Genomic DNA, 23,958 nt, shown 5'->3' on the forward strand with positions numbered 1-23,958 from the left:
CTCTCTCTCTCTCTCTCTCTCGCATACACAGAAGGTCTGATCACTGGTTGACACTGATTCAGTCACATTCACAGCATAATTTACCAGCTTATAATGATCTATGAAATACATACCGGAAATACTTCAAAGAAAAAAGAATCCAAAAAATTAATGCATTTAAAAAGTGATATTGGTTGGATTGGTATATGGGTGTGAAAGCGAATATACTGCAGTGGTTTAGAGTGGTAGAACACATGTAAAGTGGATCATAGAATACACATTAGTGTTTGTTACTCAGTTTGCAAGTTCATAGCATGTTCCTGCCAAGGGGCAAAGCTACTAAGTCCCTGAAGGTGCACAAACTCCAGGTGATGCTAATTAGGCCAAGCACTTCAACCTTAGAAAAAAACAGCTTATGAAAGGGACTGGGGAGTTTATGAGTGATAGGAGGACGTGACTCAGAGGATTTGAAGTTCTTTGGTCCATTTGTGTTGCCAAAATGCACCTGCCTGATTTGTTTCATGCCCCTAAAGGCCTTTTAATTTTAGTGTGTTTTAGTCTGGGTTACATTTAAATAAATGCCCCAGTTACCCTACATTTCTGTCTCTGGTGTTTCTGTGACTGATATCTTACTCTTGATCCTGATCATTGGTAGGCCCTGCACCCGTCTGCACAGCAAATTAACCCTCTCAACAGCAACACGTTCAGAGACTTCGGCAGCGTCTCCTTTAACTCATTAATATCTGCACCCACAGTAGTTTATAATCATGTTACTGTGTTTCTATCACTGTGTTTCTGTCACTAAGTGAAGCATGAGGCTGTCATTTATGAGGATGCACTGTTCTACAAAAGCTCTGAGCAAAAATGTGAATACAAATAGAATGAAATAGTAATCAATAAGCACATATTATTAATTGGTTAAATTAATGATAGAAGGCCACTGATGTGTGGAGTAAGTTCCTATTCAGATATGCTCTCACTCAAAAAGGTGGTTGATGATAGAAAAAAACAAAAATCATAGATTTTTAGCTTCTTTAGGTTCTTAGTTAAATTAGTAACTAAGCTTGTCTTAATCTACAGGCTGAGAAGCCACTCAATCCATATTCATAGCATCATTCTTCAAATAACTTTCAGTACAGAAGGTACTGTGCTGGCTCAGCAGAGAAACCTGCTTAAACCGGAGAACTGGAGAATGATTGTGTTTCTGATCCGAAGTATGCAGGCTAACTTTGTCCTCGGTATGGTTTGGTAGATCTTGCTGTAGGATGACTAGAATGACTAAAGCTTAGTGTGTTAAGTTATCTTATAGGCTACAGTTAATGAGGACTATAGTTGTTATCAGGCTGTTAGGCAGGGCCATATTCATTTGACTTGTTTGTTGAGAAGGAAGATGTTTTATTCATAGGAGGCTACAGCATGGCTTATCTGACTTATGCTGCTGTAGAATATAGATTACAAGACAAATAAGATTTAATTTTGTACATCTTATAGCCACAAACAGCATGTTTTCTGACATTCAAATTAGGGATGGACTGATAACACGTTTTCCCTTTTTAATGCTGATATGATTCCTGATCCTTAATTATCAACCGATACAGAATACTGATGCTAACTCTATCTAACCTAACTAACTTATAATCCTTGGTATTTATACCTTTATACCTTTAAAATGGACTGGCAGCCTGTCCAGGGTGTATCCTGCCTTTTGCCCAATGACAATAGGGCATAGGCTCCAGCACCCCCTGCGACCCAGAAGGAGAAGCGGCTTAGAAGATGATGCGATGTGATACACTTTTAAAATGTGTTTTATTTAAGTAAAATATGTGTTCTGTGTTGCAAATTTAACTCGGTAACAGCTATTTTCAGCGTTTTTCCAGCTTGGTTGAAACAACAGGCCGCGAGAGACCCTGCTGCTGTGTGGCACTGCTCACCGACTGAGGCACACCAAAGCCAGGGTTAGTGGATCCTGCTAGCTAGTCTAGCCAGCTCCTGTGCTAAAGGATAAATCACAGCTAAAGGCTATCATTACCTCAGAATAACTGCGATAACAACCTGGACTAACATTTAGTCAGACTATAACTGACTACACAGCGGAGGATGTGTGATTTCTGATAGAAGCCTGGCTCAACCATTCACACAAGGGTGTTTATGTTCTTAACTGTCCTATTTGTAGAGTAATGGTGAAACAATACCTTTGGAGGAATTACAGCTGGTCTGTCACCCACTACTGTTGCCTTCACACAAATTACTGGCATTACAGATTTTGACAAGAGCCTTTTTACTGCTGCTTTTCAACCCACACTGCTGACATGTTAACTTCTGTCAGTGTGTTTGCATGTTAGAAATTGCTTTGTGGTGTTGGTCATAGGTATCGGAATCTCCATCGCCAATACTGATACTGCGTTTAAGTGCCAGTATCACTGCTGATACCTATAGGGTGTGGATTTCAGTGCAACACTAATTTAAATCCACCTTGATGACAGTTACAATAAATGCTAATGTAATTGATGACATATTGTCAGTTGACTCAAGCGTACTGGTAACACCTAGTATTTAGCTTCATAAGCAGAAGTTCTTGTTGGACTGGTTGACTAGTAGATGGAGTACCGTATTGGTTAAAATACAAGTATTAGTTACTCAAATGACTTTGCTGTTTTTTTAATAATTTAACTAATTTGCTTTTTTTTATACATGATGCAGCACTAGTAGTATGTAGTGCGAGGATCTCAGGCTGGATTTCATGTGCAACGTAACGTTCAACACAAAGAGCAACTTAAACTAAGGTCAAAAGAACAGGGTTCCAGTTGAAAGAACAAATAGTGGTACTTTACTCTGTCAGACAGTTATATCACTTTGTGTTCTGGCTGTCAGTGTGTCTGCCAGGCTTAAAAGCCCACACTTATTTATGACACTTGTCTAGAGTGTGTGAGTGTATGGGACAGAGGCGGTTACTTCCATAGGCTACCACACGACTAGCCATGGAATCAAAAGCTGGTAAACCTCTAAGTTTTACCTTCAAGATATGCTGCATAATATGGACATAATACTAGTTATATTGCTACAGATTGTGATAATACAGAGTATTATTTGCATATTGCAGCTCTCTGTGTTATCATTTATTGAAAAGGCCAAAAATCGTGAGACACTAAACAAACTATATATATATATATATATATATATATATATATATTTAAATAAGACATATCTATGTGTTTATACAAATACACAGCCAGAAATCTAAGCACAACCTCACTGTGTCACGCATTCCACGAACTTCAATTCCCAGCAGCCCTTGGGAGATCATGTGACTGTTCAGTCACAACCGGAATCCGACACGGACTCCATTTCCCAGGAGTCCCAGGGAACACACGTGACCAAGGACTCTGTTCAATCCACCTATAAGCGTTCACGATCACCTGAGTACTAACTTACAACACCTGTGGTAGTTAGCATTTAAGCCCGGCTTAGTATTGTAGGGTTGCGAAGTATTGTATCCTGGTGACTTACTGAGCGTTTCTTCATGTTTGCCTTCTTGTGTATTTTGACCATTGCCTTGCCTTCACGTTTGCTGAGTTTTTGCCTTGCCCTTTTTGTACTGTTGCCTATCTTGATTGCTCTGTGTTTTGACTCTCTGGACTGTTTTGTGACTACGATTTTGGGTTTTCCTCTGGTTTGTATTAAATCTACCATTTATCTAGATCTGCACTCGTCTGAACTCTTCCAACATAATACACTGAAACCCTCCAGAGAGCTGAAATGGAGCCGTCTCCTGACTGAACGAGTGTTTGGACAAGGCAAATGACAAAAGAACATCAACACAAAGAAACAGAGCTTTTCTGGAGTTGCTCCCTCTATCAGAGATGCAGTTTACTGAAATAAATATCTTATATCAGGGAAAGAACAAGGGTAGTCTCCTTCTTTTTATTTCTATTTAATGAGGACACGTCTTTGAAATAGTGGAAAAAATACCCATATCTTCACAAAAAAGCCACAGTGAAAGTATTTTGTGGGTTTTCCTGATCTTCAGCACGCTCTGGTCAGGTTGTGAAGAGCAAGGAGGATGTGAAGATGATGAATAATGTACATCTGTTGCGCTCCTCCTGTCAGACCCTTGTCAGATTGCCTACAGATAAGTGGCAGGGTAGGCCACAGCTGAGCAGCTTCTTGTACACCCAGAACAGCTTTGGATTCATATCTCTGTTTTCCTCTTTCATATTCAAATACACACGTCCTCTGTTCCCACATATGGCCCTACAACCCCATCCCTGTGGAAACTCTAAACTCTTGAACTGGTCTCCATGAGCTGGGTTAGGTTCTTTTCTAATAGTAATACTAATACCAAACCTTGAGTACTGACAGATCCCTAGTTGATAGATTTTTTAGTTAACACTTTATTTGGGTGGTCCACTGTAGAATTTGGATGGTCCAGTGTTATAATATATTTAAGTAACATTCAACTGAATAGTCATTAAATGCCACTGAACTGGAAGTTAAATGTTACTTAGATGCTTCACTATAGATGCATTGTAAATGTCTGCCTTTCAATAACACACACGCACACACAAACACACACACGCACACACACACACACACACACACACACACACACACACACACACACACACACACACTCAATTTCTAAGCTGCTTCTCCCTCAGGGTAGAAGGCAGGATACACCCTGGACAGGTCGCCAGTCCATTGCAGGCCCCTTTCAATAACATTTAACTAAATATCCATTAAATAAATCTGAACTTCAAGTTCAGTGTGAAATTAAATCTATCCCTCACCCTAAACCTAACCCTGACCTCAAGACTAAACCTACATCTACTCCTTACTCTAACCCTAACCATAACATTGTTGATAATCAACTGAGGATCATCAGAAAGTTTGTTAATGATTTAAGTAGCTGTAAAGCATCTATGGGGGCCATCCAAATAAAATGTGGCCGTTTTTATTTAAACAACTGACTTAAAATGAATTTAACTAACCCACTTTGCTTAAGAAGGCTGTCTAAAATCACCATGCTTAAACTACTCAGACCCTACAGAGAGAAAAACATAGTTAACAGCATGATTACAAAACTGCCATCGCAAGCATTCTTTCATTCAGTGAAGTCACATAAGAAAACAACAATATACTATGTTTCTCCCAAGAATATTAGCTGATTGAACCTGGTGTGGCAGCATGACGATCATTTCAAAGACAATATTCTCAGTGTCTACACTGTTGATGATTTGTCCAGGGTTTGTCTCGGGTCTTAACCTAGGAGTCACAAGACTCATGAGGTGATTACAGAGAAAGATCTATGCTTTGGATAACTTTTCAGAAAATGTCTTTTTATAAAATCAGTCCAGTCTCTCACAGTATTGAGTATTGAGAGTGATGCCTCTTCTGCTGCACTGCTTTGAAGGCCTGAGTTTAGTTGCTTTGTGAGTTCAAGTACAGTACAGCCTGCACGGTGTTTATTTTTTCAAATAAAGAGAATTGTTTGATTGTTTGTCAGTTTTGCCTCCTTCATTCTTCACATTAATTCTACAGCTTCTTGCAATTCAGATGCTAAAGCAAAAAAAGCATGACTGGTGTGGTTAAACAACATTCCTTTTATCTAATTTGCTTGTCGAGGTCTGATAAAATGAAATGAAAAGCAGAACAGGTAGCTGTTGATTGGTTTATGTCCAGCAGAATCTGAGCAGTGGTTCGCAAAAATCCTCCGTTTCCTCCACAGCGTGCATCAGCCTGCACACTGTAGCACTGAGTCTCATGTGTATTAGTTTAATATCACACATATTTGTTTAAACCAGTTTGTTTTATTAAGTTTTATTAAAAAATCTATTTTTGACTGATGCAAATGTTTCAGTGTTACTTTTTCCCCTTTTACAAATCAGTTTCATGTATTAGCACATACACCACGTTACTGTAAACACTATTCATTTTAGTGAGGTAAGTCCTGCACAGTGGATTCCAAAGCTCAGGAAGCTATGCACTAATAGCTTGTCAGAGCCCTTTACAGACGGACACTGTGCAGACAGTGTACAGTGGGTAAAATGTACAGGGAAGGCACATAAATACTGTTTATAACATGTGACTTTGTTTACAAAGGTCTTTAACACTCTGTCAGATCATTAATATGTCCCATACTGTTTACTTATGGCCTTTTTCTGATCTTTGGCTCTTTGCATCTGTGTTTTCTTAGTAGAGGATGACAGCTTGTCGTCCGCAGCTCTGATGTCTTAAACATTGTTGGGTTTTATTCTGAGTATAACTTGAAGCCAAATTAAAGAATTAATACCTGAAAATAGAAGAGCAAAAGTTCAGTGATTATAAGAGACATTTTTGACCACAGAAGTAGTCGAGACATTTTGAACTGCGAAATGAGACTGGCTAATTTTTTTGAAAATGCCAAATGCATAATGTATTATACATTACAAGGCCTGAATAATGCAAATGTCAAATTATACAAACATGATGCATAGGAACATTATACCATTTCACACTGGAGATCATTCTCATTAAGGTATATATTCATAAATAAAACATAACAGGGCCTGCATAATACACTATGCAATAACAATCCATGATGAATTATATTAAGCATGCGACTAACAAGCATCTGTTATATAGCACATACAGCACAGTCATCTGTGCTGTATGTGCTATATAACAGATGCCAAAATGTTGGATGATTAAAAGGTCATGGCACCTACTGAAAGCATAATCAGGCATACAAAATGCTCAGCGTTTACAATATACATATTATCAAGTTATTATTGTTTGTAAAACAGGCCAAGGCTACCACAAGTTCAGCTTGTCCATGTAAAAACAGTTCTAGATCAAAGGGAATGTGCCTCGCATCATTAGCCTGCATGTTTTATAGATATGCTCAGTGTGGAGAAAATATTAGAGGATTCTAGACTGTCATAATTCTTTGATTAAAAGCATAAAATATTAGAAAGTTTGAGGATTTTGTAGCAGCTAATGGACAGAAGGTTAACCTTCTCTGCTGCTTGTTAAGTTAGTCTTGATGTGTTCTCTGTTTTAGCTGAACACGTATGGTGGAAGTTCACAGCCGTTATTTTAATACTTGAATACTTTTTAATAGGAATAAAGGTCTCCTATTGCATCGTCATATCTGTACTAGTTTAATATTAGAGTCCAAAAATAATACACAGCAACAAGCACCGTGTTTAAGCTTGTGCCAAAGAGCGACTATTTTTAGTGCTTTCACAGTCACAATATTTTGCTTGACACCTAATTGTCATACAAAAAATTGTATTATAAAATGCTGTCATGATTGGCTCCTCCCAGTCCTGTCCATGTGCTTTTGTTTTGTTTCTTCCCAGTCCTGCCCCCTTGTTTCCAGCCCCTGCCCCTGATTGTACCACCTGTGTTTACCACCTGTGTCTTGTTTACCCTCGTTATCCCTGTCGTATTAAGCCCTGTGTTTGTCCTAGTTTGATGCTGGTCTTTGTAGCGTATTCTCGTGTAGTATATTGTTTGGTCTTTGTATGGTATTGTTTGGTATTTGTTCTTCTGGCCTCTGTTATTTGTCCTAGTCTCTGTTTATGTTTAGCCTGTATTCCTTTTTGTCATGTCTGCCCATCGCTCTGTCTGTATTGGCTCTCTGACCCTGGACTGTTGGCTCTCTGATCCTGGACTGACCCTGGATTTGCACCTAATAAATCTCGCTTATCTCAGCGCATACGTCCACCTCCTCATTGCTCCGACTCGTTACAAATGCCTATTTTGTTGGTTGCATGCTGCTGTCAAAGTACAGCTAATGATTGATTAGTAGTTATCTCGCTTCCTAATTATTATTATTAGTATCCAATTAAAGGCAGGAATAGCTCTACCTTAAATAAACAATCTGTACTCGCTTCAGGATATTAAATGTGTTGTAGCACCAAGCCAGAAGGTGGAATGTTGTTATTTTTGGTAAACCCATGTGTCTCAATGTATTGCTTACTTTTACATGTATATACTGGAACAATGTACATTGCAATGTGAATTCTGTTCTGAATTAGGCTTGGCACAATTATTACTAAACGATAAATGATGATGAGTTGTGTGTTTATGTCACAGCAAACAATGTGAATTGGCTGTTTTTACAACAAAAGTCTTGACTTGGTACTTGGTAGAGGGCGGCGGTGACTAATGTTTCAGCACAAGCTGAGTCTATTATCAGTTGGGAGGATGGAGTTTTTGAAAATGGCCTCTGTCACATCAGAAATGCTCCGTAGCTGATACATTTTGTGCTATGGTCAGTTTTCTCTCAAATATCACTGGTACCTCTGAATTACAGTGCTATGATGTCATTTTATTGGCAGCCTCCTTAAAAAAAAACACACAAACCAGCATGTATCCCACAAGCTGACCTGCGCCCAGGCTACACTGCTCAACATGACCAGACTTAGTGTTTTCACATCTTTCATTCCCTTTGGTCATCCTTGAGGAACGCTGACATACCACAAACTCATATGACTATCATAGCCCCTGTGCTAACAATTTATCCTACCCATCAAGCAGTCCTATCGAGCATGCACATATCATTAGTACAGCATAGTAACTCACTGTTTTAAATGTATTTATTGTTATTTTAATGTTAATTCAGTACAGACGTAGCTTTTAACAGGCCACTTCTATTTGCTTTGAATTCCCTGTAGGTACTGAATAATAAGCCTTAGTATGCCTTAGTATGTAATACGCCTGGTATTTTAAGGGGTTAATATTACTACTTACCACTTGATAATCTGACTTAGGCTATCAGAATATCGTAACTATCCTTTTAATGCTGGAAACGTTCTGAAAAGGATGTTCTCCAGCTTCTTGTTTGAATTTTCTGCTGCACCATTTAAGGTATTTTTAATTTATTATTAAGTATTTTTGATAAAGTCAATGTAAGCTATAAAAAACATCCTACCTGTAGTTTTTTTAAGGAGCTAGCTACAAATATAGTAGGACAATTTGCCAGAAGAGCCACCTTATTTTTGTGTAGCTTAGTGACATTAAATTGATGTGCAGCAGCTTTAGCTTGCATGTAGAAATATTAGTATTACGACTGTAACGACCTTGTAATTCAGAGGATCCAGTGATTTATGGGAGAAAAAGGTACGCAGGACAAAAATGGTTAAGTTCTGGAAATTATTGGGCGATTTTAGAAAAAAAAATATATTTTTGTCATTGATAATTTAAGCCTGAGTTCCATATACAGTACTGTACGAAAGTTTTAGGCATCTAAGCAAATTTTTAAACAATTGACCTCAGCTGTGACTTTATCACAATATACATTAGAATAAAGTCGTATTCATAATTCAAATAAACATAAAAACAATAAAAAGTAACAAGAATTTCTTGGGTCCATATTTTTCCTTGACACCTTCACAGCCGCCACAGAGACTCGTTAATATCATCAATGACATCATGAGCTCAATTTACTGAGCACTGATTGGTCAAACCAGGAGCTGCTTTTTAACTACATATAATACTGGGCTTCCTCGAGGAGAGGCTTGGAAATTATTAAACAAACAAATTAACATCCAGAAAATCACTATTTATATATATATATATATATATATATATATATATATATATATATATATATACATGTATAATGGATTTATATATATATATATATAATAAATATATAATTGATTAATGTTGTTTAATTTTTGTTTATTCAAATATTAATACTTTTCTCAGCAAATAAACACAAACTACACAAATAAATAGATGAAAATGTGTCTTGGATGCCTAAGACTTTCTCACAGTACTGTATGGGCATAACACCAACTGCAGAATGACGCATGACTTCCGTGGTCTATTTGGAAAAATACACAACATGCAGGCTGTATTGAACTTAGAATAATTGTATAATAATTAAGCTGTGGTGCCCTAAAGTGTGTCTTGTAAAAATGTTATGAAAAATAATTTTCAGATATACATTATCAGATAAAAGCCTTTTTCTAAATAACCACATTGCAAACTGTTGCAAACCAAAAACTATGTTGTTTTTAGAATCGAATTGAAAACCAATGATTCATAAATTGAATTAATTCATTATTGGTACAAAGATTCATATGCATGTTACAATTAATAAAAAAAAAGCACAATTACATTGTCAATTGAGTTTTTTTTTAAATAGCAGTTAATTATGTGCTTAAAGTTTGATTGTGACTGGTGTTTTCAGACGCTATGCAGTACATCCAACAATAAAGACAGCATGGAGGTTCTTTTATACAGTGATATTGTACAGAAAGCTCTGGTTCCACCTGCTGATTAATTTTACTATGACAAAGCCTGCACACCAACTACTTTGGGGGGCAGATTTTAATGACATAAAGGAGATAAATACAAAAACTCTGAATGACTCTGCCCCTGTCAAATGTATCTGGATGTATTGCTGATGAAATGTTAGGTTTGATTGGCATTAAAACCAGTAAAATCTATTTTACTTTCATCTTAATTGAGATCGCCCTGAAACATAGCTGCATGTTCAGTTCGGCAGAAGTACACACACTTTGAAAACATGAACATAAATCATCCTTGAAGTTATAAATCTGTCAAACATGATCAATGTCTTTGAAGTCAGTTTGAATCTGCCAGCTGTTATAGCCCTAAACTGAAGCAATGTCATTTTGCTGAAACCCTTATCCGTGGCTGGCTGTCCAATATAATCCAGTTAATTTGGCTTCAACATTTAAAAGAAGGCTGATATTAATATTCCATATGGGATGGATTAGAGTGTATACGCCTCTTGGCTGAGCACAGTTTTGACCCTGAGCGCACACAGGGAGGGTGTTTTGGCTTTGTCCATGGGAACATGTGAAGAGGAATGTGTGGAGTTCATCACTTGACTTTGACCAGTTCATTTATAAAGAGAGCCACCTTTGTCTGATAATGGGTTTATGTAGTGCAGCGGGCTGGAGGAGAGAGACTAATGAGGCTATAAATTAATTGCGCTGTGTTTTTTATCTCTCTCCCTGGTGTAGAGCTTGCCACTCCCTAATAAAAATCACGTTCACTGAGGCTTCATTAGCAACCTGAACACACATTGGGAGGTGTTACGTGAAAGTCTAATAATTTTTAGTTACATTGCTAAAATTTTAACCATGGCTATAGGCGTCAGTTTGCAGCATCAATAACAAAAATTTAAGCAAAGCACTTAGAAACTGAAAATATGTCCACATTAAAAATGATGAAGTTTAAAAAATGAGGTATGCATACTTTGTATATTTAGAAGGATTATATTTTGATCTACTTAAACCAAAGGCCTTAATTAAGATAGTAATAAGTGAAATATATAGAAAATAATAATTTGTAATTTTATATTAATTTATAATAAATTAATATAGCCGTAACCCCTAAAACCCCCTTTACAGTTGTGAGAATGGTACTTACCTTTTGAGGTTGTATATATTTAACCTATTATTATTATTTCAGTTAATGTCTTAGGTTTAAATATATCATAACATCATTTTTAATTATTGTTTTGTAATTGGGAATCCTCACTTTGAATTAATTTGATTAAATGGTCCATATCAAGGGCATGGTTATTAACATTTTTTACCTTTTAGATATTTTAACACAATTTTAACAATAAATGGTCTTAAATGCTGGACTTATTATAACCTACAATTGCTAATTCTTGAACCTTTAACCCTGAAGGTGTCATGCAGACTGCTGGTTACCATAGCAACACAGACAACAATCTCGCCTAGCCTAGTGGCTATGAAAAGGCAAAGAGAAAGATTTAAGAGAAACATTGATAATTTACAGATGAATGGACTGATTTGCATTTATAAGCGCTCCTCTGGTTTCCTGATGTGTTCAATCTGCAAGGAGAAACTGTCAAACACTAAAGAGTCGCAAAGCTAAAGTCAGTTTCTTGTTCAAATTGTTCTGCTCCACCTTAAATGGTGCAGCAGTTACATTCTGGTGCCTCAGGCAACATTTAAGGCAGAACGTGAACATTCGAACAAGAAGCTGGTGAATGAGAATTGACTTCAGCCTCATGAAAAGTCAAATGTAGAGACAGTTTAGATGAAACTATTTTACTTTTGACGAAAGGTTTCCTGCAGGAGATGCAAGAAAATCGGCTGTAGCTGAGCTAAAGGTGAAAGCAGAGGAAAGTCTGCCTTATTTGTATCTTATACAGATTAGCACATACTGACACATACAGTATTTACAGCCAAGAGAGTAAACAGAAATGTTGTGGCTCCCAAGGTGGTTTGATTTTTGTTGAAAGGACAAAACGGCTCTTCATATCATTTGTCTTCCCGACTCCTGATATAGGCCTTTTTTTTGCGATTGCATTTATATTGGAGTTACAAAATCTGTATAAGCTGACAGTCTTCTAGTTGGTTGAATGGCAATGTGTGACATAATAGCTCACTGAGACCTAAAGCACTCTATTAATTTTCGTTAGAAGCATTTCAGGAACATAGGCAGTGGAAATCTTAGGTTTAAATACAGCGTTAAGACACTATTTGGATGCGCTATATTGATATCGTGCCTTCTGGTCACTTTACTGTGTGTTGCTTCACTGGTTTTGTCCGTGTTTTTCCTTTTCTCCATTTATAAGGGTGCTTTAAAGGAAATGGGCGATATTGATTTTGAGCTTACATTCTAAAGGGCAGCTGAAGGTTTAAAAGTGTTAAAACCCCTCTTTGCCTGTCCGTTGAAAAAAGAAAGAACAAACATGGTGTAACAAGTAGCCTAATTTGTAAAAGTGAAAAGGTCTGAGGTCAGGGGGCGCAACTTTGCGAAGAAGTATGTCAAAGTTTCCACATCACCTCCGCCCCCTTCAAATCGATGCTGCAATGAGATTTTCCCCTTCAATAACCCTGGTCACTTCTGTAAAGTAGGGCATCTTTTATCTCTATTGCATTAGACACCCAGTCCAGATTTTGTTGGAAAAAAAGAGGGAAAAAGGAAAAAGAAAAAAAAAATGTATCTCTTGACCCCAAATGAGGAGAAATGAGGCCAACAGGTAATGAAAGAAAACTGCTTTCATTTTTGATATTGGCTGGACGGCTGGTGAGGAAGATTGCTTGCAGGGTGTCCGCCCTTGACATTGCTTTAAGTTATCTTGATCCAGACGGTCCAAATCCACTGATGTGGTCCTACAGTTTGCTATTGATTGTAATAACACTACTATAGTTGTGTGGGTGAAGTTTAATAGAAGGGAATCTAATGAGATGGCAGTTTATTCTAGTTTTGAAGCCAGTGCAATACCAATAATTCTCCTACCTCTCTCTCTCTCTCTCTCTCTCTCTCTCTCTCTCTCTCTCTCCCTCTCTAACTCTGCTCTGCACAGAGCCTAATGGACTCTCCCCATTTTCATGTTATATTCATTTTTTAACTCAATACTGTTTTTAATGTCTTTTTATGGTCATTTTAAATGCGTCCTTGTTCACTTTTTCTAGTGTTCTCTAATTTTGAAAAGCTGTGCATAGTTTGTTGTAGTTTTATTATTTGGTCATTTTAAAAATATATGTAGAAGAGGAGAGTGGACCAGAACATAACACAGGATAAAATGTAACACTGACGTTTTATGACTTAACAATTTCAAGTAGAACATGCTATTAGTTTTATTCCTGTGACAGTATAATCTTCAAATGATGACAGACATTTCTCACTCTGAAGACTCTTCGTTATACCATGAGGGTATCTTTTTAACACAGTTTTACCCAGTAACCAAAGTAAACAGTGAGTCTGTTTTCCTTACATTCAATTATCAATTTTATAAATTTTCCTATCAATTTTATTTTGCTAGTCTACTTTGATGCCTGCCCTGCGATGCGCTGGTGACCTGTCCAGGGTGTATCCTTCCTTCTGGCCAGTGACCACTGACATAGGCTCCAGAACCCCCCCATGACCCAGAAGGGTAAGCGTGTTTAGAAAATCATTAAATGCAGGTATTCCAATCACTTCCATGGCCACAGGTGTATAAAGCCGAGCCCCTAGGCCTGCAGACGGCTTCTACAGACATTAGAAAGAATGGGTCGCTCTCAGGAGCTCAGTGAATTCCAGCGTGGTGCCGTGATCGGACGCCACCTGTGCAGTCCAGTCATGAAATTTCCTCACTATTAAATATTGCACAGTCAACTGTCAGTGGGATTATAACAAAGTGGAAGTGATTGGGAACGACAGCAACTCAGCCACGTTGTGGTCGGCCACATAAAATTATAGAGCGTGGTCAGCAGATGCTGAGGCGCATAGTGCGCAGAGGTTGCCAACTTTCTGCAGAGTCAATCGCTACAGACCTCCAAACTTCATGTGGCCTTCAGATTAGCTCAAGAACAGTGTAGAGAGCTTCATGGAATGGGTTTCCATGGCCGAGCAGCTGCATCCAAGCTTTACATCACCAAGCGCAGTGGAAAGCATCGAATGTAGTGGTGTAAAACGCTGCCACTGGACTAGCAGTGGAGACGTGTTCTCTGGAGTGACCAATCACGCTTCTCCATCTGGCAATCTGATGGACGAGTCTGGTTGTGGCGGTTGCCAGGAGAATGGTACTTGTCTAACTGCATTGTGCCAAATGTAAAGTTTAGTGGAGGGGGGATCATGATGTGGGGTTGTATTTCAGGAGTTGGGCTCGGCCCCTTAGTTCCAGTGCTTCAGCAGAGACTGTGGGAATAGTTTGGGGACGGCCCCTTCTTGTTCCAACATGACTGCACACCAGTGCACAAAACAAGGTCCATAAAGACACGGATGAGCGAGTTTGGTGTGGAAGAACTTGAGTGGCCTGCACAGAGTCCTGACCTCAACCTGACAGAGCACCTTTGGGATGAATTAGAGCAGAGACTGTGAGCCAGGCCTTCTCGTCCAACATCACCGTCTGACCTCACAAATGTGCTTCTGGAATAACCGTCAAAAATTCCCATAAACACACTCTTAAACCTTGTGGAAAGCCTTCCCAGAAGAGTTGAAACTGTTATAGCTGCAAAGGGTGGTCCGACATCATGTTAAACCCTATGGATTAAGAATGGGATGTCATTCAAGTTCATATGCGTGTGAAGGCAGATGAGCGAATACTTTTGTCACTATGTTACTATGTATACTTTTTGTTACTATGACTTTAGGTTGGAAAGCTTGTTTGTTTTAAACAATATAGAACTATTACAAATGTAATTGTTTTCATAAACTGTCAATAATTCTTTGCATAAATTTACCAAGTTATTTTAGTGACTGTTACAACTTATGGCCTAAGTGCATGGGAGCATGTGGGAAAAGTGCACACTACTTTTAGCTGAATCGATAATGTTGTTATAATGTTGGTATAATGTTGCTAGGCTGTGCCACAGAAGTGATTGTGATCAGTTATGTAAGTTATGTTCAGTAATGCTATTTTAACTGTAACGATTTGGAGGATGTGGAACTGGACTGCTAGTGAAGTGAGAAAGCAGTCAGACCTCGACGGGGCTCAAATGCTGAGTGAATTGGAGGAGAAACGAATGACTATCTTTTTAACTTTAAACAAATATTGGTCAGCGAAACTGATAAATATTGCTTGTGACTGTGACCTTTCCTCCGCTGCTGCGATCTTGCATTGCTTGTGAATGAAATGTTTTTTCAAATAACTACAGAAAAGTTGCCGTCAGTTAAAAACAAATCCAATTAGGCTAGACAAGGTAGGCAGCAGTACAAATCAACAAAGTGTATCAATATGTTTTGGGACGGATACAAAAGTGACCATGTTAGCACATCCTAATGACATTTAACCTTCTCAGAGCATTCAGAACAATGAAAGGGGGCGTTTAAACCCCTAGAACACCACTTAGGTCCCTCTATTGCTTGTGTGACTAACACCTACCAAACCAATTATGAACACAGCTCTGGGCTCTGTCACATTTTAGGGGAAGTGAACAAGAACGAAAACGTCAGTTAACACCAGAGTAGCCGTGTTCCTGCCTGAATTCTGTGACCCCTACACACAGATGCAGGCTATCTTCTCTGCCGATGCTCTGTCAGGCCTGTAATGCTGCCATTTTCACTTCCTGCTTGTTTCAGGGCCTTTTTGCCTTCAGTAAGCGAAATGCATGCTCAGTGGGATTCAGGCCGGGTGACTGGCCAGCCAAGATCATTCCACTTTCTGGAACTAAAAAACTTCACAGCTGCTTTAGCGGTATGTTTTGGGTCATTGTACTGCTGCAAGGTCAAACACAGCCCATTGACTTTTGATGCGTTTGGTTGGATCTGAGCAGTTAAGATGTTTCGGTTCACTCAGATTTCACCTGCTGCTGCCGTCAGCAGTCATATTTCCAATAAAGATGAGTGAGGCAGTTTCATCCTATAGAAAGATGAGTGATCCGGTTCCACTGCTGGCCAGCCATACCAGTGCCTCCGTCTTTCTTTCTCTCATTTTCCCACTTCTTTTCATTGCATCGTTCTGATACAGCTACATCTTAATATCAAAACCTTTTAAGAATTTGGTCCATAATTCTGCAGGATTTATAATTTTATAGCAAGCTGTAACCTGATCTTTCTGTGCTTATGCTTACCAGTGCTTTGTGTGTTGTGGTAAACCCTCTGAGTGGCTCAGCTTACTAAAAGGTTTGAATCCTGGTGATGCTACAGCTGTCTGAGAGTTCAAGAACTGCCCTTGCTTTCTGCATAAGAAGGACTGTTTGTCTGTAGTGGTACCAGCCAGTTGACCTGACTGTGCTGCAAACCTTCAGGGCCTTCCTGGACTAATGATTTCTAGCAACTAAAAATCGGTGTGTAATTCTAATAGAATCATCCTGTAAAATCTTGAAGTGCCCAAAATTTAGAAAGTTGTCCAGTCTGAATTTTTTACATACAGGTAAATATTAGGTACATACAGCCAAGCAGGTTCTCTCATTGGTTAGACATTTAGGAACTAAATATAAAGTCTTACCAACATAATTAGGAAGTGAGAGTGGAACCAACCAATCACTTTTTGGTGGGATCAGTTTTGAGAGAAAAAATCACTTCTTCTGGTGTTCTGGAAGTCCTTGACACGTCTCCTGCTTTTAATGAAAGCAGCTGTCAAACCAATTTTTAGTCACCTGTTAGAAATGGAAAATACTGGCAGCTGTCTGCCAGGGTTCTTTTGTAAAACTGCAACATAAGTGTTGGGGTACTTACTGGGAGCATTGCCTGGCCTGGGCTTCCATAGCTATAACCTGAAAAAATTTCAACCAGCCCCGAACCTTATAATGTTAACATTTCACACATTTCACCCCGGCTTGTTTGCACATCATTCTCATCATCCATGGTTTCCTTCAGGGTTGCATTCAAACACTCCTCAAACCCAGAGAGCATGGCACAGAAAGAGAGCAAGGCATGATATTGAGTGTGTGAGTGAGAGGGAGAGAGAGAGAGAGCGCCAGGGAGAAAATGCCTTAGTGCCTAAAATCTCTAAAAAAAAAAAAAGATCCACTCCACCATAAAACAATATTAATTTTAGCTTGCAACTCGACATAAATAACTAAACTAAAAAGTAACCAAACTGTCTGTTTCAAAGATCATTGAATACGTAAGAGTAAGTTAACAGAATGTATGTTAAATATGGCAAAAGTCATTATTTGAAATACGCACACACACACACACACACACACACACACACACACGAGTTTTTCAAGTGTCCCTAAAGAATCTGCCACTTGAATTTTATGAAATGATTGTTCAGCTTCTAAAATAAATAAAAACTACAAATAAAATGTTCCTGTTTACAGCATGAGCCGCAGATCTTTACATGCCCAGACAGCGGCCCTGGCACTTACTCACGAAATGTAATCTATTACAGTTTACTAATTACATCGCTCAAACTGAAATGGGATTACTTTAGTTATTACTTTCTGGAAAAGTAATCTCACTACTCATTACTTCATTGATTTGCCTGAAAGAAGTCGTATGCATTCCCATCTAAAAATGAAGCACCCTCTAATTGCTTCACAGATGCTGTCGACCTCAAAGGCCTTTTTTCCACAGTAGGGTCTTTTGGTTCCCACTGCTGTGTCATGCTGGTTATGGTTTCTTTTTCCATCTGATGTGCTGCTAAATCAGGAGCAGAAAATACCTAAGGCAAACTGTAAACAACAGCTTAGAGCTGCACACACCACAAAACGCAAAACGCCTGGCTAACTAAGGTTTCGTTAGCTCAACTCCTGAAATAGCCAGGGCCAAACAGCGGGCCCAACGTTTACATACGTCTATCACCTAAGTATAAGAGTAAGTGTAGTTACCGAATAATAAGATTTAGTATGTAATAAACCTAGGAATTTATGGGGTAAACTAACGTGCTACTGGTCCAAACCAGAGAAAGGGTTTGATTTTGGTGTTATGTTACTAAGCATCAGTCATTTGGCTTAGAAATGAGTTTTTATTGTCGACATTTGTATCTTTTAGTCAGAATCGAGCATGTACTGTCTCGGGTAACGCTAACTGGACCTGTAGCTTAATTGTTAAGCTAATGTTTGGTTAGCCAGTATGGTACAGATGTAAACACCATAAAACAGGTTTAACTTTGCCTTTCTGACTCTCCAACACATCACTCAATTGTATAGTGTGATAAAATTTGGAGATGGTTTGAAGGCATGAAAAAAGTGGAGATGGCCCAACCCTAATAGTGAGTATAACAGAGGCAGTGATGTTAGGAAACTAGCCATGCTATAATACAGGAGTATTTAATTACAACTCAGTAAGGCCCAGTTTGAGAAAATTTCCTCAAGCAAAGGTTTTGAACATCATCTTAGCGTCTAACTTGCATTATGGTTCAGTACCATATACTGTAAACTGAAGCAGCCTAGTAGAATATCAACATCTTACTCAGTCAACAACTGAATATCAAGTCAAATAAAGTCCAATCCAATAATGTTTCAATAACACTTACTGTTAGTTTTCTCTTTTTAGATCACACCATATGAAACAACTTCCCTCTGACTCACTTTCTTCTCTGACTGCTGTTTCTCGCCTCGTCCCTCCCGTGTGGCATCACTCACTCCAGTCTCAGCGCTTATCGTAATGCACAGATCTGATTGGCTGAGTGGCATCACATGATATTTACAAGCCATTCGATTGGTCTGTGAATCTCTCAAGCCGCTAAATCTACCATAAAGGCTAGAAAAGCTACACTGATTAAAATAAAACCACCCCGTCAAAATTAAATAATTCTCCAAAGTTTTTTGGTTATAGGTCCAGGTCCGCATAGGACAGCGTCTGGGTCCAGACTTGGACCACGGTCTGCCTATTAGTGACCTCTGCTATAGTAGCTAAGGGTGTAGACTACAACATTAGATAGCTAACAGTGTTGAAACAGTTGTAGCTGGTGAACTGCTTAGCCAAACACTTAGATATTTATTACAAAATCCTTTTACAAAAACTACAATCTATTGTAACATTGCGATCCTTTGTATTCATCCAGATCTGATTTGAGATTGATTTTGACCTCTAAATGTAGGCAGTTTCTGAAAACGAATGCAGTGTATGGAGTGGCCTGTTGTTGGTATCTGCAAAACAGCATTGCTGGGGCAGGTTGAAAAGATGTGGAGGCTGGCGTCATGTGTCTAAGAGCTAGCAAGTATTCTTTTCTTAATGGTCATCTTTTGACACATGCTGGCCAGGGCTCTGGGCCTGCCAACAGTTTTTCTTCATGATTGAATGTATTTTTCAGTCGTCCACTGCTGTGGGTCAGTGGTCTTGCTGGTTGTTTTGCCATTGCTAATCTCACCAGTGTTTTCTTGCTTCTCAGCAGTGCAGCAAACAGTGGAATTTGATGTGAGCTTAATGTTTGGCTATGTCTCAGATGGATTTATTCAGATTTTTCCACTTCATGATGGTGCTCTTTATTGGAGTAGACATTTGGACACAACAGCAGACACCAGATGCAAATGTGACATCTACAACATTTTTTTTTGCCTTTTAGGTGCAGCCAGTGATGCAATGACACACAAGTGGCCAAAACACATGTGAGCAGCCAACTGTCCAATTACCCTGAAATATTTCACCTGATGTAAATATTCTTGAATTAAAGCAGACATTCCATGCTTTAAGCTCTTATCTTTTGCTTAATTTTAACTCCAGTGTGGTCGGGTTTAGAGCCACAACAAAGATTGCATCATTGTCCAATTACTTGCAGGTTGTATTGTGTGTATATATAGCCAGACGTTAGTGCTGCTGAGCAGTAATGATCATGGGATTTTAAATTGAGCTCTGTGGGCCATCGGACCATTGGCCATTTAAGCCAGCATATGATTATTGGGTAAATTGAACATGCAATATTCAAGTTTTCAATTAAGCAAGTTAAAGGATATGCCTGTATGTCGACGTAAGCAAATACAATTAGTATTTGCTGTATTGTGGGTGCTCAAGTGAAGGTGTTTTTTATTTTGTTTCTTAATACCGCTGAGTTTGTTTTCTTTTTCATTTTATTGTCGTCTTCCTGGAAATCTCATTACTCTCTTTCCTGAATTACATTTTTCTGTATGGGCTGTCATAAGAGCCATACATGCGGACTGTGATGGCTTTGTTTTAGCTCCATGAATTATTTAGTGTTGCGTGACAATTGCGTTTGTAGCTTTATTGCTGACCTGCTGTTATTGTCAATAGATGCTCAAATGAAAATGTGCTTTCCCACAAGTCTTGCTGGGTAATTGTCACATGGGTAGCCAGGAAGAGGAAAAACAATCTTGGAGTCTGGCATCTGGTTATTGTGAACTATAGAAAGCAAGACAACTCAAACGTGTTTATTGGCCAGAAGTCTAGAGCTTTTACTGCCATTTTGCTTTTCTATTTAAATGTAATTACATAATTAGTTACATACTGATTTATGTATTAACAGGTTTGAGTCTGTGTGTCTGACTTTTTGTGTTTGCTTTGATGTAAAAAAAAAAATACATAGCATAAACTTAATATATGCATAAGTTTAGAACAGGTGCTTGTTATGTAAAACAGTTCATATCTGTGGTTTCTGCATATTTAATATAACCATCATTGTTATATTTTAACTTTGGAAACATTATAACAATGTGGTTCTTAGACTCTTATTTTTTTTCTTTAAACTTAAGTCGGAATCACAAAGGTAAGGTGAGGTTCTTGAAACATCCAGTGGAAAATGAGGATGGGTTTTTTCTGTGATATCTTGGTAGATGCAGCCAAGTGAGCTCTCTTACTCGACTGAAGGCCTAGTGTGTCAGATTATCCACCAACTTAATTAGGAGCTGAAAGTCCAATCAACATATCACATCTTTTCAGTGGGTGGGACCAATTTTGTGAGAAAAGCCAAGGTCTTTCTGGAAGTCCTAGTTACTTCACTGGACACAAGTGGAAGCCTGACCAATACGTTTCAGTTGGCAGAAATGGAAAACAGTGGTGACAGCTCTATGCCTGGACTGAGTCACTGCAAAACCCTTACAAGGTTAAATTATTGCTGCTGTGTCTGTCGCAAGCTTTGAATAAAACATGGGATGTTGTATACATGCTTTGAATGTCTGCATTTAATCCATAACATAAATGAGAAAAATGTTGCCAACATATTAGACTCCCATAATTACGCTATCAGAAATTAGGATTACCGTAGAAGTGTTTTCTTTCCTTGTTTTTGATTGAGTTTTAATATTTATGGTCACAGTTGTCCAGTGGTATTTCTAGAATGACTCTGTTGCAGCCGGAGTGAACTGTGCCAGGTGTTGTTGTGTGTGTGTGTGTGTGTGTGTGTGTGTGTGTGTGTGTGTGTGTGAAGTGGGGAGGGTTGGCGGGGGGTGTGGTCACTGGGGCGATTAGGAGGAGAGGTATTATGCCTGGGTTTGCTGCCACATGGGGAGATAACCTCATTTACATTGCAATTAGTGTGAGGACACTGGCTTGAGAGAGGTGTGTGTGTGTGTGTGTGTGTGTGTGTGTGTGTGTGTGTGTGTTAGAGGGGAGCAGGGCTGTGTTTATTTTCCTACATTTTTGGAACAACTCTTTTAGAAACCCAGAGAAAAAACAGGAATAACCTAGAGCAATTTAAAAATCCTCCATGCTTCATTGTTTTTACAACTAAAAGCAAAATAGTTTCTTGTGCCCTGCTGTTCTGGTTTACATTAGAAAATGAATAAATTAGAAAATTATTCTTGCATATAGGCACCTATTGGGGTGCATCTTTGGAATCAGTCAAGATAGGAATCGTACCAAACATGCGATTAGCAATCGACCCATTTATTATTTTGATTTTGGCCGATCCATGTTGCACCTGTCCAGGGTATTTCCTGCCTTCTGCGCAATGACCACTGGGATAGGCTCCGGCATCCCCCCGCGACCCAAAAGGATAATCGGCTTGGAAAATGTGTGTGTGTGTGTGTGTGTGTGTGTGTGTGTGTGTGTGTGTGTGTGTGTGTGATCCGTGTTGCAATTTTACAGTTTGAAATATTAGCCAGGTAAGTGTGCTCATGCTGTAATTAAATCCTGCACTAAAATCTAGCATAATTACGCATTACTCATTCTACTGAAAAGCCAGTTGCCTTTTGCTTTTGATGTAGCACTTTATTTATGTCAATCAAATAGACAGATTTTCATTTATAAATGTAAAAAGCCAGTTATGCCTGTTAATAAGCAAATAATGTTAATTTATATTGTGACTTTGGCTAAATAAAAGTACTGGAAATGTGCTAGAATGTTTCATATCGTCTTTTAGCCTACTTAATGTGATAAAAAAGAAATCAGTGAACCAATTTCTATAAAAGGCATCAGTATCAGAATTGGCTGTAACTATTCATGATTGGAATAGTTACAGTTTGGATTGAAATAGTACATCAAAGTAAAGGGAACATTGATCAAAACCGTTGCACAAGCTTTGGGCCTACCCAATACAACAATTTTGAATGTCCTGAAAAAGGAAGAATCCACTGGTGAACTAACAACCAGACACTGAACAACTCAGCCAAGGAAAACAGCAGCAGCTGATGACAGAAACACTGTGAGAACTGTGAAGAAAAACCCCAGAACAACAGTCACATCACCAACAGCCTCTACAAGGCCTCCACAGTGAAGGTATCACTATCCACCGTTCCAAGACGACTTTGAGAGCAGAAATATAGAGGTCATACCACAAAATGTAAACCACTGATCAGCAGTAAAAATCAGATGGCCAGTTTGGAATTTACAGATGAGACAAAAAGTAACCTCTACCAAAGTGTTAGGAGGTCCAGAATGTGGAGAAAGAAAGGATCTACTCATGATCCAAAACATGCAGGCTTATCCTCAAGCATGGTAGAGGTAGTGTCATGGCTTGGGCTTACATGGCTGCTTCTGGAACAGGCTTGCTAATCTTCATTGATGATGTAACTCATAGTGGAGGCAGCAGACTAAATACAGAAGGCTATATAAACGTTCTGTCCCATTTTGCAGAGAAATGCATCCAATTTAATTGGGAGAAACTTTATCATGCAGCAGGACAGTGACCCAAAACACACTGATAACACCACAAAGGACTTCATCAGGGGTGAAAATTGAGGGTTTTAGACTGGCCAAGTCAATCCAGATCTAACTAAGAGGAGACTGAAGGAAGACAACTGCCCAAAACAAACAGCAACTTGGGTAAAAACTTAAAAAAGCATCACAAAGGAAGAAAGCAACAGTTTGGTGATGTCAGTGGGTCACTGGCTTGATGCAGTTGTTGCAGGCAAGAGATAATCAACCAAATATTTAATGTTGTTTTTACCCAGTCTCTTTCTTATGATGGAACCATGAGCACTGACCTTAACTGAGGCAAGTGAGGCCTGCAGTTCTTTGGATGTTGTTGTGAGGTCTTTTGTGACCTCTTGGATAAATTGTCACTGCACTCTCGGGGTAATTATGGTCGGCCGGCCACTCCTGGGAAGCTTCACCACTGTTCCATGTTTTCTCCATTTGTAGGTAATGGCTCTCACTGTGGTTCGCTGGAGTCCCAAAGCTTTAGAAATGGCTTTATAACCTTTTCCAGACTGATAAATCTCAATTACTGTGTTTCTCATTTGTTCCTGAATTTCTTTGGATCGCAGC

General features: G+C 38.8%; 1 protein-coding gene across 2 annotated transcripts in view; it reads left to right on the forward strand.

Annotated features, from left to right (window-relative positions):
• The window catches only part of LOC108431404 (cadherin-10-like), a 140,210-nt gene that overhangs the window by 20,151 nt on the left and 96,101 nt on the right, over positions 1-23,958 (forward strand). The window contains exon 2 of one of the 2 annotated variants that reach the window (XM_037544317.1): positions 13,751-13,861. The exons of the other annotated variant lie outside the window; for it this stretch is intronic. The gene's annotated coding sequence lies outside the window, so the exon portion shown is untranslated. The remainder of the gene's footprint in view (positions 1-13,750; positions 13,862-23,958) is intronic. 2 annotated transcript variants of the gene reach the window in all.

The sequence above is a fragment of the Pygocentrus nattereri genome, chromosome 13 (genome assembly GCF_015220715.1).
Source record: "Pygocentrus nattereri isolate fPygNat1 chromosome 13, fPygNat1.pri, whole genome shotgun sequence".
In the NCBI taxonomy this organism is placed as follows: Eukaryota; Metazoa; Chordata; class Actinopteri; order Characiformes; family Serrasalmidae; genus Pygocentrus; species Pygocentrus nattereri.